At 44.1% G+C, this 13,617-nt stretch overlaps 2 protein-coding genes across 6 annotated transcripts in view; both read right to left on the bottom strand.

The window, feature by feature from the left end:
- Positions 1 to 13,617, bottom strand: part of ZNF713 (zinc finger protein 713) — a 59,369-nt gene that overhangs the window by 7,387 nt on the left and 38,365 nt on the right. The window lies entirely within an intron of this gene.
- The window catches only part of MRPS17 (mitochondrial ribosomal protein S17), a 35,934-nt gene that overhangs the window by 18,821 nt on the left and 3,496 nt on the right, over positions 1 to 13,617 (bottom strand). The window lies entirely within an intron of this gene.

Below are 13,617 nucleotides of genomic sequence, written 5' to 3'. Positions count from 1 at the left end.
TGCAGTAATCATAGAAGGGATCATCCAGGAGTATCCGCGCTTGAAAGCAGATGGACACAAGAATAAGGTGTATCAGGGAGAAGTCTCTGATCAGTGGTGGGAGACAGAGGAATGATTAATTACAGAAGGCTGATCTGAGGCCAGGCCTTTATAAATCTCATATGCAGATGACTTGATTGTAATGCCAGCTACTTGTTCATTTAAACAGTATTTCTTCCTATTTTTATCTTTTGTTTAAAATGATAAAACTAATACTTGCTGATAGACACATATTCAAATAATGTGAGAATGTGTAAAGTGTAAAGAAAGAATCCCATCCATTAAAAGAAATCCTTGTTAATAGTTCGGAGCCTGTCTTGTCAGATTTTCCCTATGTTCACACAGGTATATATGAAAACCATATTTTGGACAAGCATGACCTATGGATTATGATTTTTAAATTTCATTTTAGTCTCCCACAACTTCTTTAAACTTTACTTAGTGGAGGTATTCTTCTTCTGCTTCTAGATGAAGACTTGAACAGGTCCCATGGCTTTCCCCTCCTTTTTTTTTTTTTTTTTTTGAGATGGAGTCTCACTCTATCACCCAGGCTGGAGTGCAGGGGCGAGATCTTGGATCACCGCAACTTCCACCTCCCAGGTTCAAGCAATTCTCCTGCCTCAACCTCCGGAGGAGCTGGGATTACAGGCGTGCGCCACCACGCCCAGCTAATTTTTGTATTTTTAGTAGACACAGGGTTTCACCATGTTGGCCAGGCCGATATCGAACTCTTGACCTCAGGTGATCTGACTGCCTCAGCCTCCCAAAGTGCTGGGATTATAGGCATGAGCCACTGCACCCAGCCTTTTAATTCTTATTTTTTAAGAAAGTATCTCACTCTGTCACCTAGGCTGGAGTGTAGTGCATGATCATAGCTCCCTGCAGCCACGTCCTGGGCTCAAGCAATACTCCCACCTCAGCTTCCCAAGTAGCTAGGACTACAGGTGTGTGCCACCATGCCTGACTAATATTTTGATTTATTTATTTATTTTTTTTTAGAGACGGGGTCTCACTATGTTTCCCAGGCTGGTCTGGAACTCTAGGCCTTAAGCAGTCCTCCTGCCTGGGCTTCCCAAAGTGCTGAGATTACAGGTGTGAGCCACTGCTGCCAGCCTCCCCTTAATTCTTAGGTAACAGATGTTCCTACTGTTACATTGTCACAAGCACAGTATCTACACAATAATTAAAATGATCAGTCCTGGGTAATAGTCAAAACCCCAAAGGTAATTCCTTTCCCTTCCCCTGGATGGGTTATAGAAAGGGTCATGTTCTATCTTTCTCCCTACTTGAGTTGCTCCCCCACTCTACCATCTCCCCATGAGTCTCTTTGCCTTTACTCTCTTGCTTCTTTCCCCACTTTACTACTTCCCTGCTCACCCCTGCCCTCACTCTCTCACTGTAGTTTTCTAAATTTTAATTTTAATTTTCTTTGGAGACAGTCTTGCTCTGTGGCCAGGCTGGAGTGCAGTGGTGTGCTCTAGGCTCCCTGCAACCTCTGCCTTCTGGGTTCAAACGATTCTCGTGCCTCAGCCTCCCAAGTAGCTGGGACCACAGGCATGCACCACCACACCTGGTTAATCTTTCGTATTTTTAGTAGAGACAGGGTTTTGCCATGTTGGTCAGGCTGGTCTCGAATTCCCAAGCTCAGATAATCTGCCCGCCTTGGCCTCCCCAAGTGCTGGGATTACAAGCATGAGCCACTGCACTCAGCCCACTCACTGTAGTTTAGTTTCTAACAAGAGTTAAGGATTAGGGACTGTGTGGAGGGAGAAGAGATGAAGAGAATGGCTTGTTTTTGTATGGCTGAGTGGCTTCACATTCTCAGCTTGCAGATGGTTAAAATGGCTTCATTTTGGAGAAGTTTTACCACTTTTGGGAGGCTCTTGCTAGACACTTTCCCCTCAGCCCTTGTCATTTCCATAACCTAGATAGATAGATCTCTACTTTGGGCATGCACCCTACTTGACAAGATCCAAGACCACGCTGGCTGACCCACAGGAAACACTGATGATACCTTGCCCCAACAAAGCTGTGCAGTACAGACTCATCCCAATTCAGCAGCTTCTCCTGGCTAACCCACAAAGGCCATTTAAGTCATCTCTTCCTGGTCTTGGACTTTCTGAGAGGGTCAGCTTCAGCTTTCTTAGACATGAGGTCCACACCAGTCTTCACCTTCCAACCAGAGAGAACAGACATTACAGCTGCCAGAGTGGTCCCCTTGAACCTGGGTAACCAGATAATTGTTGTCTTAATTGGGACACTTGATGGCAGTATCATCACTAATTCTGCAGGAACTGTCAAGGGAAACTGGGTGGGGAAACTTCTAACCATTCCATCTTGGCTCAACCCTTAATATGCATCCTTCTACCTCTTCCCTCAAAAGGGGGTTAGGAACTCACAACATGGTTTTCTGCTCTTTACCCAGTCTCCTCACAGAAGTCCCTCTCAGATCTCTCTCTCTCTTTTTTCTTTTTTAAGACAGAGCCTCACTCTGTTGCCCAGGCTGGAGTGCAGTGGTGTGATCTCAGCTCACTGCAACCTCTGCCTCCCGGGTTCAAGTGATTCTCCCACCTCAGCCTCCCGAGTAGCTGGGACTACAGGTGCACACCATCATGCCTGGCTAATTTTTAAATTTTTAGTAGAGACAGGGTTTCACCATGTTGGCCAAGCTGGTCTTGAACTCCTGACCTTAAATGATCTGCCTGCCTCGTCCTCCCAAAGTGCTGGGATTACAAGTGTGAGCGACCATGCCTGGCCTCTCTCAGATCTTTCTTATAGCCTTGCTCTGGCTGGCTGAGGGATGAGGTTCATGAGGTCATTTACTATGCTCATGGAGATGTGGGTGAGGGTTCCTACACCTACTTTGGTACGCAGGTATCTTCTGTCAACTCTCAGGAAGGAAGAGTCCCTTCTAACACACACATATATATGAGTAACTGTGTATGTATTTATACATACATAGTTTTAATTTATTTTTAAACCAAAACAGGATAATGTATGTATTGCCTATGTAACTTTGTTACTCAACAATATTCTTTCTAAATGAGTGTGTGTGTGTATGTGTGTGTGTATATATATATATAGATCTACTTCATTCTTTTCAAAGGGCATATCCTACTTTTAAAAACTCTTTTCTCCTGCTGTTAAGTTTTAGGTTTCCAATTTTCTTTGCTATTTCATACAATAATGCAATGAACATCCTTACACAAACATCTTATGGACCTAAGTTAGTATTTCAATATGACAGACAATATGCAATGCCAGGCCAGGTGCAGTGGCTCATGCCTGTAATCCCAGCACTTTGGGAGGCTGAGGCAGGTGGATTGCAAGGTCAGGAGTTCAAGACCAGTCTTGCCAACATGGTGAAACCCCACCTCTACTAAAAAAATACAAAAATTAGGCTGGGCGTGGTGGCTCACGCCTGTAATCCCAGCACTTTGGGAGGCTGAGATGGGCGGATCATGAGGTCAGGAGATTGAGACCATCCTGGCTAACATGGTGAAACCCTATCTATACTAAAAATACAAAAAAAAAAAAAAAAAAAAAAAAAAAAATTAGCCGGGCATAGGGGCTGGCGTCTGTAGTCATAGCTACTCAGGAGGCTAAGGCAGGAGAATGGCATGAACCTGGGAGGCGGAGCTTGCAGTGAGCCGAGATCGCGCCACTGCACTCCAGCCTGTGCGACAAAGCGAGACTCCATCTCAAAAAACAAACAAACAAAAAATTAGCCAGGTGTGGTGGTGTATATCTGTAATCCCAGCTACTCGGGAGGCTGAGGCAGGAGAATCACTTGAACCTGGGAGGCAGAGGTTGCAGTGAGCCAAGATTGCGCCACTGCACTCCAGTCTGGGCAACAGAGCAAGACTCCATCTCAGAAAAAAAAAAAGCAATGCCAGATCATAGGGTTTGCACAGTATACATTTTGATAAATTCTGTCAAATTGTTCTCTTAAAAGGCTCTACCATGACTGGGCACAGTGGCTCACGCCTGTAATCCTAGCATTTTGGAAGGCCAAAGCAGGCAGATTGCTTGAGGCCAGGAGTTCGAGACCAACTTGGACAACACAGCGAAATCGTGTCTACAAAAAATACAAAAAACATAGCCAGGTGTGGTGGCATGCGCTTGCCATCCTAGCTACTAGGGAGGCTGAGGTGAGAGGACCACCTGAGCCCAGGGAGGCTGGAGCTGCAGCGAGTCATGATTGTGCCACTGCACCTAAGCCTGGGTGACCAAACACACATAAGGCTCTACCAAATGCACCTAACAGTGTGAAATGTAACTCATTTCACCCACACCATTCCCAACATAGGATGTGATAACATTTTGATTTTGCCAATTTGATGGGTGAAAAATGGTACCTCATCCATGCTTTAATTTTTATTTATTTCATTATGTTAGCTTGAACATTTCCCCATATATTTATGGGCTGGTTTATTTCTTTTGTGAATGTTTTGGTGGTACTGGGGATCTGTAGACCTGCTAAAATTGAACACAAAGTTTTGTGGGCAAGTACCTACATATATTTTTCTAGAGCGAGAACCACAACTTTCATTAGATTTTCAAAGGGGTTCAAGATTCAAAAAAAGTTTAAGAGCCTCTGTTTTAAGGATATCCTAGTCTCTTTGCCAACAGTCTTTCCTCCTATTTCATTATTCAGCATAATAAAACTAAATTATTCTTCCTAAGTCATTGATTTCATCATGTTCACCCACACAAAATCTGGTAGCCCCAACCCTTTTAAATTATCCTTAACAAAAAATTAGGCTCAGTACAGTGGCTCTTTCCTGTAAACCCAGCACTCTGGGAGGCCAAGGTGGGCAAATGCTTGAGCCCAAGAGCTCAAGACCAGCCTGGGCAACATGGCAAAACCCTGTTTCTACAAAAAGATGCAAAAATTATCCGGGTGTGGTGGTGCGCACCTATAGCCCCAGCTACTGGGGAGGCTGAGGTGGGAGAATTGCTTGGGCCTGGGAGGCAGAAGTTGCCGTGAGCTGAGATTGTGCCACTGCACTTCAGCTTGGGCGACAAAGTGAGACCCTGTCTCACAAACAACAATGACAAAAACAAAACAAAACAAAAATTAGATTATGCATGGCCAACAAACTATTCCCACTCATTTAATACAGTAAAGTCAAATAAGTAAATTCAAGCATAAAATTATAGTAAGAGGCTGGGCGCAGTGGCTCATGCCTATAATCCAAGCACTTTGGGGGGCTGAGGCGGGCGGATCACCTGAGGTCAGGAGTTCGAGACCAGCCTGGCCAACATGGTGAAACCCTGTCTCTACTAAAAATACAAAAAATTAGCCAAGAATCCCAGCTACTCAGGAGGCTGAGGCAGGAGAATCACTTGCACTCAGGAGGCGGAGGCTGCAGTGAGCCAAGATCATGCCATTGCACTCCAGCCTGGGCAAAAAGAGTGAAACTCCGTCACAAACAAACAAACAAAAATTATAGGAGTAAAAGTAGAACTTAAGATCTTATGTGTGAAATGTTTTTTTTTTTTTTTTTTTGAGACAGGGTCTTACTCTTTCACCCAGGCTGGAGTGCAGTGGTGCAATCTCAGCTCATTGTGACCTCTGTCTCCCGAGTAGCTGGTATTACAGGCGCTTGCCACCACACCCAGCTAATTTTTTGTATTTTTAGTAGGGATGGGGTTTCACCATGTTAATTAGGCTGGTCTTGAACTCCTGACCTTGTGATTCGCCTGCCTCGACCTCCCAAAGTGCTGGGATTATAGGCGTGAGCCACCGCGCCCCGTCAGTACCGAAGTATTTTTAACCGATTCACATTTAGGTTGTAGTTTCTTGTTATTACAAATAGCACAACAAGAGTAGTTAGTTGGCCAAACATATATTAGATTTGTGTTTTTTTTTTTTTTTTTGAGACAGGGTCTTGCTTTGTCACCCAGGCTGGAGTGCAGTGGTGTGATCATAGCTCACATCAGCTTTGATTTCCTGGGCTCAAGTAATCCTTTTGCCTCAGCCTCCAGAGTAGGTGGGACCACAGGCACGTGCCATAATACCCAGCCTTTTTTTTTTGTTTTTTTTTTGGTAGAGACGAAGTCTCCCTATGTTGCCCAGGCTGGTCTCAAACTCCTGAGCTCAAGTGATCCTTCTGCCTTGGCCTCCCAAAGTGCTGGGATTATAGGTGTGAGCCACTGTGCCTGGCCACAAATTTTTTTTTTATTGAGACGGAGTCTTGCTCTGTCGCCCAGGCTGGAGTGCAGTGGCGCGATCTCGGCTCACTGCAAGCTCCGCCTCCCGGGTTCACGCCATTCTCCTGCCTCAGCCTCCCGAGTAGCTGGGACTACAGGCGCCCACAACCGTGCCCGGCTAATTTTTTTTTTTTGTATTTTTAGTAGAGACGGGGTTTCACCGTGGTCTCGATCTCCTGACCTTGTGATCCGCCCGCCTCGGCCTCCCAAAGTGCTGGGATTACAGGCTTGAGCCACCGCGCCCGGCCCACAAATTTTTAAAAGAAAAAAAAAAGTCCAAGTCAAAAAGTTATGGAAAACAGATTAATAGATGTACAAAATATATACAAATGACTATGGTCTAAGATTAAATTACATGTGGAAAAATTAAAAGTACATGTGATTACAGTTATACCTGATTGAGAAGATTAATTTTAAACCAATGTATTATTTCAACCAAACTATCAACTGGAACACTTTCTTTTCAGCCAAAAGGCTTGTTTGCACATGGGCTTTGACTCCCGAGTGTTTGAAATGATGGCTGGAGCTCTACAGACTGCCTCTCATGGTCTCTTAGCACTGAATCTGTAGCCTGTGGACCTGGCTCCTGAACTCACAGGGAGGTATGGTCCTCTAGGCTCCTATTGCCCAGCAGCCTGGAGTTCAAGGCATTCATTGCCTAAGCTCTAGCTTCCAGAACTTTAGTTTATCCCTGGAAACATGGCAGCTGTATCACGATGATCATGGCCACTTTTGCTGATTTCCTTCCTTCCACATCTTGCCTCCGTGAGGGAAATGGAAAAACTCCTGCAGCTGCCTGACACACTTGCTATCTACTGATACCAGGAGAGCCTGTGCATGCACTGTAGAGATGCTGATCACTCACTGAGGACGGTCCCAAGGCATACTCACATCTTCAATCAAAGGGTGGCCCATCTACATCCCAGCACCAAATTGCAGATTGAGGCAAAGACTGCCTTGGGCTTTTAGGCAGCTTTGAGGAACAAACTATTCTATTTGCCCCAGTTCCTCAGCTAATCTAGGTCCCCTGTGTTAGCAGATATGATTATAACTGCTTTCAAAAGGAAGGTGGGCATTGAGGAGGATAAAGCCCCCACCAAGCCATGCATAAGGGAGCATGCAGAAATACTGGTCACTCATTATCCACTGTCTACTTCCTTCCTGGTTTGGCCTCACCTGGCTAGAGGCCCAATCATTCACTGAAACCTCCAAGCCCTTCTTTGTACTTTCACCTAAGTCTGCTATCAGATCTCATGCTACCTACCTGCCTGTTGTCTAAGATTATAGACAAAGTGCTCTTTGGGAAGAAACTGTTTTCAGACGTGGAAGCAGAGGAGCTTCCCTTGCCCACAGTGAGAATGACATGAAATCTAACTTGTGTCCAAATCCCAAGTTAAGTGATTGTAAGACCTCGGGCATAGCTACAGACTAAGGCCCTCTGGCTTATGGCAGGTGTTCATCGGGCTTCCATTAATCTTGCCTGAGGGCTCTTTATAAAAAAATAACAAAAAACTGGGGATTGGCACAGATTACTGTAGTCTCAATGTCTCTACTATTTTTGCCCATTATCTGTCCCCACTGACTCTATATTCCCTGGATCCACTTTAGGGGTATGAGTCTTTAGTAAAATCAGATGTCTGGGGCACCTATGACCTCCTTTGTATCTAAGACTGGATACCTTCTAGACAGGCCTGTGGTCAGTATGAGCATGCTGTGATGCCACTGGGCAACCTGAAGAACATCTTGCAGGGACTCTACACCAGGGCATGCCTTGCTGAGCAGATGTTTTCCCTGCTCAGGCCCATCCATGCCTTTTGAACTAAATTGTTTAGGAAACAGGAAGGAAGGAAACAAGGAAGTAAGAAGGGAAAGAAGGAGAGAGGGAAAGGAAGGAGAGAATTAGGGAGAAAGGGAAGGGGGAAAACAATTTTTTTGAAAAAATATTAATCCTTTTTACATGTAAAGCATCATCATATTTTTGGTTCTCTTTTATTAATTTAAAAATGTGTCACAATTTATAGTGGGCTATGACTTCAGTAAATTCAAATTAGAAACAAAAAGAATATGCTGAAAAAGGACAGAAAATGTTAGCGTTCATCAGACACAGTGATAAGGATAAATATTGTTGGGTAACACTTCTGTTTCAATTTTTTTTTTTTTTTTTTGAGACAGAGTTTTGTTCTTGTTGCCCAGGCTGGAGTGCAATGGCGCCATCTTGGCTCACTGCAACCTCAGCCTCTCAGGTTCAAGCGATTCCCTGCCTTAGCCTTCCAAGTAGCTGGGATTACAGGTGCCCGCCACCACGCCCAGCTAATTTTTGTATTTTTAGTAGAGACAGGGTTTCATCATGTTGGTCAGGCTAGCTTCAAACTCCTGACCTCAGGTGATCCACCTGCCTCATCTCCCAAAGTGCTGGGATTACAAGCATGCATCACTGCACCAGGCCTCGATTTCATAGATTATATAGATCTTATGGATGGCAAGAAAAAAATTTTTTTTTTTTTTTGAGAGGGAGTCTCGCTCTGTCGCCCAGGCTGGAGTGCAGTGGCCAGATCTCAGCTCACTGCAAGCTCCACCTCCCGGGTTTACGCCCTTCTCCTGCCTCAGCCTCCCTAGTAGCTGGGACTACAGGCGCCCGCCACCTTGCCCGGCTAGTTTTTTGTATTTTTTAGTAGAGACGGGGTTTCACCGTGTTAGCCAGGATGGTCTCGATCTCCTGACCTTGTGATCCGCCCGTCTCGGCCTCCCAAAGTGCTGGGATTACAGGCTTGAGCCACTGTGCCCGGCCGAAAAATGCATTTTTTAATGAGTGGTGGTCAACAATAATTTACAACTATTGCTTTGGCAAGGTTGACAAGTTTTTTTCTGTAAAGGGTCAGATAGTAAATATTTTAAGTTTTTTGAGCCAGATGGTCTCTGTTGTACTCAGTTCTGCTGTTGCAGGGTGAAAGCATCCATAGACAAAGTTTTTTTGGTTGTTTTGTTTTTGAGGCAGTCTCTCTCTGTCACCTAGGCTGGAGTGCAGTGGTGCAATCTCGGCTTACTGCAACCTCCGCCTCCCAGGCTCAAGTGATCCTCTTGGCTCAACACTCAGCCTCCTGGGTAGCTGGGAGTACAGGTGTGCACCACCATGCTCAGCTAATTTTTGTACTTTTTGTGGCTACGGGTTTTATCATGTTGCCCAAGATGGTCCTGAACTCCTGAGCTCAAGCAATCCTCCCGCCTCTTATGTAAAAGAATGAGTGTGGCTGTGTTCCCATAAAACTTTATTTACAAAAACATGTTACTCTAGACTACATTATTTTTCATCCAAAGAGCCTACAAAGCCAAACAAGGTATGTGGAAAGGAAGTCCCATGACTGGTCTAGGACATCTTTATGCTGACTTCCAGGTCATCTGATCCCAGCAATGTACGAGAGTGCTTTCCTCCTCATGGACCCAGCGGTGTATATTGCCAAACTTTTTGACTCTTGCTAATCTGGTAGACAAGATAATTTGTGTAGCTTTAATTTGCATTTCTCTTATTATGACTGAGACTGAACATTTTTTCATATGTTAAATGTATTTGGATTCCTTTAAGAACTGTTTATAACCCAGGAGGCAGAGGTTGCAGTGAGAGGAGATCGTGTCACTGCACTCTAGCTTGGGCAACAAAGTGAGACTCCGTCTCAAAAAAAGAAAAATAACTGTTCATATTATTTTTATTGGGCTGTTGGCCTCTTATTAATTTAGAGGAGCATTTTATAACATTAATGGATGATGAGCTCTTCTGACATAAGTTGAAAATATTTTCCTCCATTGTTATCTTTTTACTTAGTTTATTGTTTTACCTCATGCAGAATTATTATTTTATACCATGCAGAATTTTTGGATTTGTGTGTATTGAATCCATATGAATCTCCTCTTTAATGGCTTCTGGATTTTAAATCATAGTCAGAAAAAACTCCCCCATTTCAAGGTTATAAAAGATTTCTCCCATGTTTTCTTCCAGGTCTCTCTCTCTCTCTTTTTTTTTTTTTTTTTTTTGAGAGAGGGTCTTGCTCTCTCACTCGGGTTGGAGTGCAGTGGCGCAGTCTCAGTTCACTGCGACCTCCATCTTCCAGGCTAAAGCGGTTCTCATGCCTTAGCCTCCTGAATAGCTGGGACTACAGGTGTGCGCCACTGCACCCAGCCTCTAACAGATCTCTTATAGTTTCATGTTTTATGTGTAAAATCTGTTTCCTTTGGAGCTTATCTTGGCTCAAGGGGTAAGCTATAGATCCAATTTTGTCTCTCTCTAGATGGCTACCTACCATATATGAAGAGGTGCACATTTCAAAAGTACCAGTTGTCTCAACACTTTACTACAAAGCCCACTTTTCACCTCCTAATTTGAAATGATGCCATTATTTAAAATAATGTCTTTTTATTAAATGCCCAGAAGTATTTGGGTTTACTTCTGACTTGTCTATTCTGTTCAGTTGGTCTGACTTCATTAATGAAATTTTACTGTATATTTTAAATATCTAATAGGAATAATCTCCCTTATTGATTTTCCTTTTCAGAATTTTCTTGATAATTTTTGTGCTTTGGATTTTCCACATGAACTTTAGATAAGCTTACCTAGCTTTCCTCTCAAACTCTTGTAGGCACATTTTTTATTTTTGAGACAGACTCACACTGTTGCCCAGGCTGGAGTGCAGTGGTGCAATCATAGCTCACTGCAGCCTTGACCTCCAGGGCTCAGTTGATCCTCCTGCCTCAGCCTTTTGAGTAGCTGGGACTACCAGCGTGCATTACCACACTTGGCTAACTTTTTTATTTTTGGTAGAAATGGGCTCTCAACCTGTTGCCCAGGCTGGTCTCAAACTCTTAGACTCAAGCAATCCACCTGCCTCAGTCTCCCAAAGTGCTGGGATTACAGGTGTGAATCCTAGCACCCAGCATGTGGGCACTTTTTATGGAATTGTATTACATGTACAGTAGGGACATTGCCATCTTGGCATGCCTATTTATTCAAGTTTATTTTTGTGTCTGTCAGAAGTATTTAAGTTTCTTCTATGAAGGTATTGCCTATCTCGTGTTGAAGTTTATTCCTAGGTGTTTTTTCAGTTGCTGTTACATGGGTGCTTCTCTTCCATCTTGTAATCTAACTGGTAGTTGTTTGGGCCTTCACCTTTGTTCCACCTTCAACAGTCTACTTATATGGTAATACATTCATGTTGTGGACCTTGCCTGCTCCATGTAAGAAATCTCCAACTCATTGTAACACTCTTCTGCCTTACTCACATTCTGCCTCTTTCTGACCTCTTCTACATCTCCATTTCTTTGACTCTCTTGGTCTTCTAGTTTTAAGTCTTCTTCAGGCCTCATTCTACTTCCTGTCACTTCTTAGACTTGTCAAATCACTTGAATTAACTCTCATACAGTTTCACACAGTTTTCCTCCAATAGTCCCCAAAATCTAACACCCTCAGCCCCTGTCCTATAAACCCTTTCAAGTGCTAAATAAAACAGGAGAAAGAGCATACTCATGCAAATTAGAAACCACAGCTGTATGGGGCAGAGTCTCACTGGGGCCTTCATCGCTGCTCAGTGCTGCCTCTGCTTGTCTTTGGTCAGCTTCCATTGACCCTTGTAAGCTTCAGCAAATGCACCATGAGTCCTCTACCTGCCTTCCCAATTCCCCTACACTCAACAAAGGACACTGCTTCCTAATTTGCCAAGAAAACAGAAGTCATCATGTATGAACTCCCCCAAATCTTCCATCGACAAATTTACTGATATATATAGTCACCCTAATGTCCTTCCCTCTAATCCCACTCCCATCTCTTCTAGAACCTTGCTCCATCTCTTGTAGCTTTTTTTTTTTTTTTTGAGACGGAGTCTTGCTCTGTCACCCAGGCTGGAGTACAGTGGTGCAATCTTGGGTCACTGCAACATTTGTCTCCCAGGTTCAAGTGATTCGAGTGCCTCAGCTTCCCAAGTAGCTGGGATTACAGGTGCACGCCACCACATGTAGCTAATTTTTGTACCTGTAGTAGAGACGGGGTTTCACTATGTTGGCCAGGCTGGTCTTGAACTCCTGACCTCAAGTGATCTGTCCATCTTGGCCTCCCAAAGTGCTGGGATTACAGGCGTGAGCCATCGCACCCAGCTGTATCTATTTTTAACTTGTCCTCTCTACTGGTTCCTTCCCGTCAGCATTATAAACAAGTAAAATTGTTCCTGCTTAGAACAATTCTTTTGTTTTTTCTAGACAAAGTCTCGCTCTATTGCCCAGGCTAGAGTGCAGTGGTGCCATCATAACTTACTGCAGCCTCGACTTCCTAGGCTCATGATCCTCCCACCTCAGCCTCCCAAGTAGTGGAGACTACAGGCTCATACCTCCACATCCCGCTAACTTTTAAATTTTTTGTAGAGACAAGGGTCTGATTATGTTGTCCAGCCTGGTCTTGAACTCCTGGGCTCAAGGGATCCTTCCACAGTCTCCCAAAGTGCTAGGCATGAGCCACTGAGCCTGGCCTAGAACAATCCTGTTTTGACACTACCTTTTATTCTGGCTGCTAATATCCTCTTTATTATTTCCCCTTCCCACTCCTCACTCTAGCTAGCTGCTGCTTCTTTTTTGTTTGTTTGTTTGAGACAGAGTCTAACTCTGTCACCCAGGCTGGAGTGCAGTGGTGCAATCTCGGCTCACTGCAACCTCTGCCTCCCAGGTTCAAGAGATTCTCCAGCCTCCGCCTCCCAAGTAGCTGTGATTACAGGCACCTACCACCACGCCTGGCTAAGTTTTATATTTTTAGTAGAGATGGGGTTTCACCATGTTGGTGAACCTCAGGCTGGTCTCAAACTCCTGACCTTGTGATCCATGTGCTTTGGCTTCCCAAAGTGCTGGGATTATAGGTGTGAGCCATGAGCCACTGTGCCCAGCTCTCACTCTAGCTGCTTATAAGAATATTACACACTTGCTAGCTCTAATTTTTTCTTTTTAAACCTCCCCCTGTTGTTCATGCAACAATGTACAAACTGACTGTTCTTCTAATCATCCCCCATCACTTCTCTCAATAATATAATTCCCAATCTTCTTGCTGCTAAATCTACTGGGTATTTTCCAGGTCTCAGCTTAAGAAAAGATTTTAGATAAATAAGGACCAGCAAATGTCAGTAACATTGAGGCATGCAGTACCCTAGTGGGCGTGCAGAATTAGGCTGCATAAACTCTGTCATTCTCTTAGCCCCCTGACAAACAAATGTTTTACTACATCCTCTCAGGGGAATCACTGACTTTGTTTCACAGGATACTGAAGAAATGCAAGCAGTCTCTTTAGAGAAGAGGTTAGGCTGCCTGTCCCTGATAAGAGATGTGAAAAAAAAAAAACAA

The sequence above is a fragment of the Macaca fascicularis genome, chromosome 3, assembly GCF_037993035.2.
Source record: "Macaca fascicularis isolate 582-1 chromosome 3, T2T-MFA8v1.1".
Taxonomy (NCBI): domain Eukaryota; kingdom Metazoa; phylum Chordata; class Mammalia; order Primates; family Cercopithecidae; genus Macaca; species Macaca fascicularis.
The sequence above is the reverse complement of the archived record's forward strand: the minus strand, read 5'-3'. Positions and strand labels throughout refer to the sequence as shown.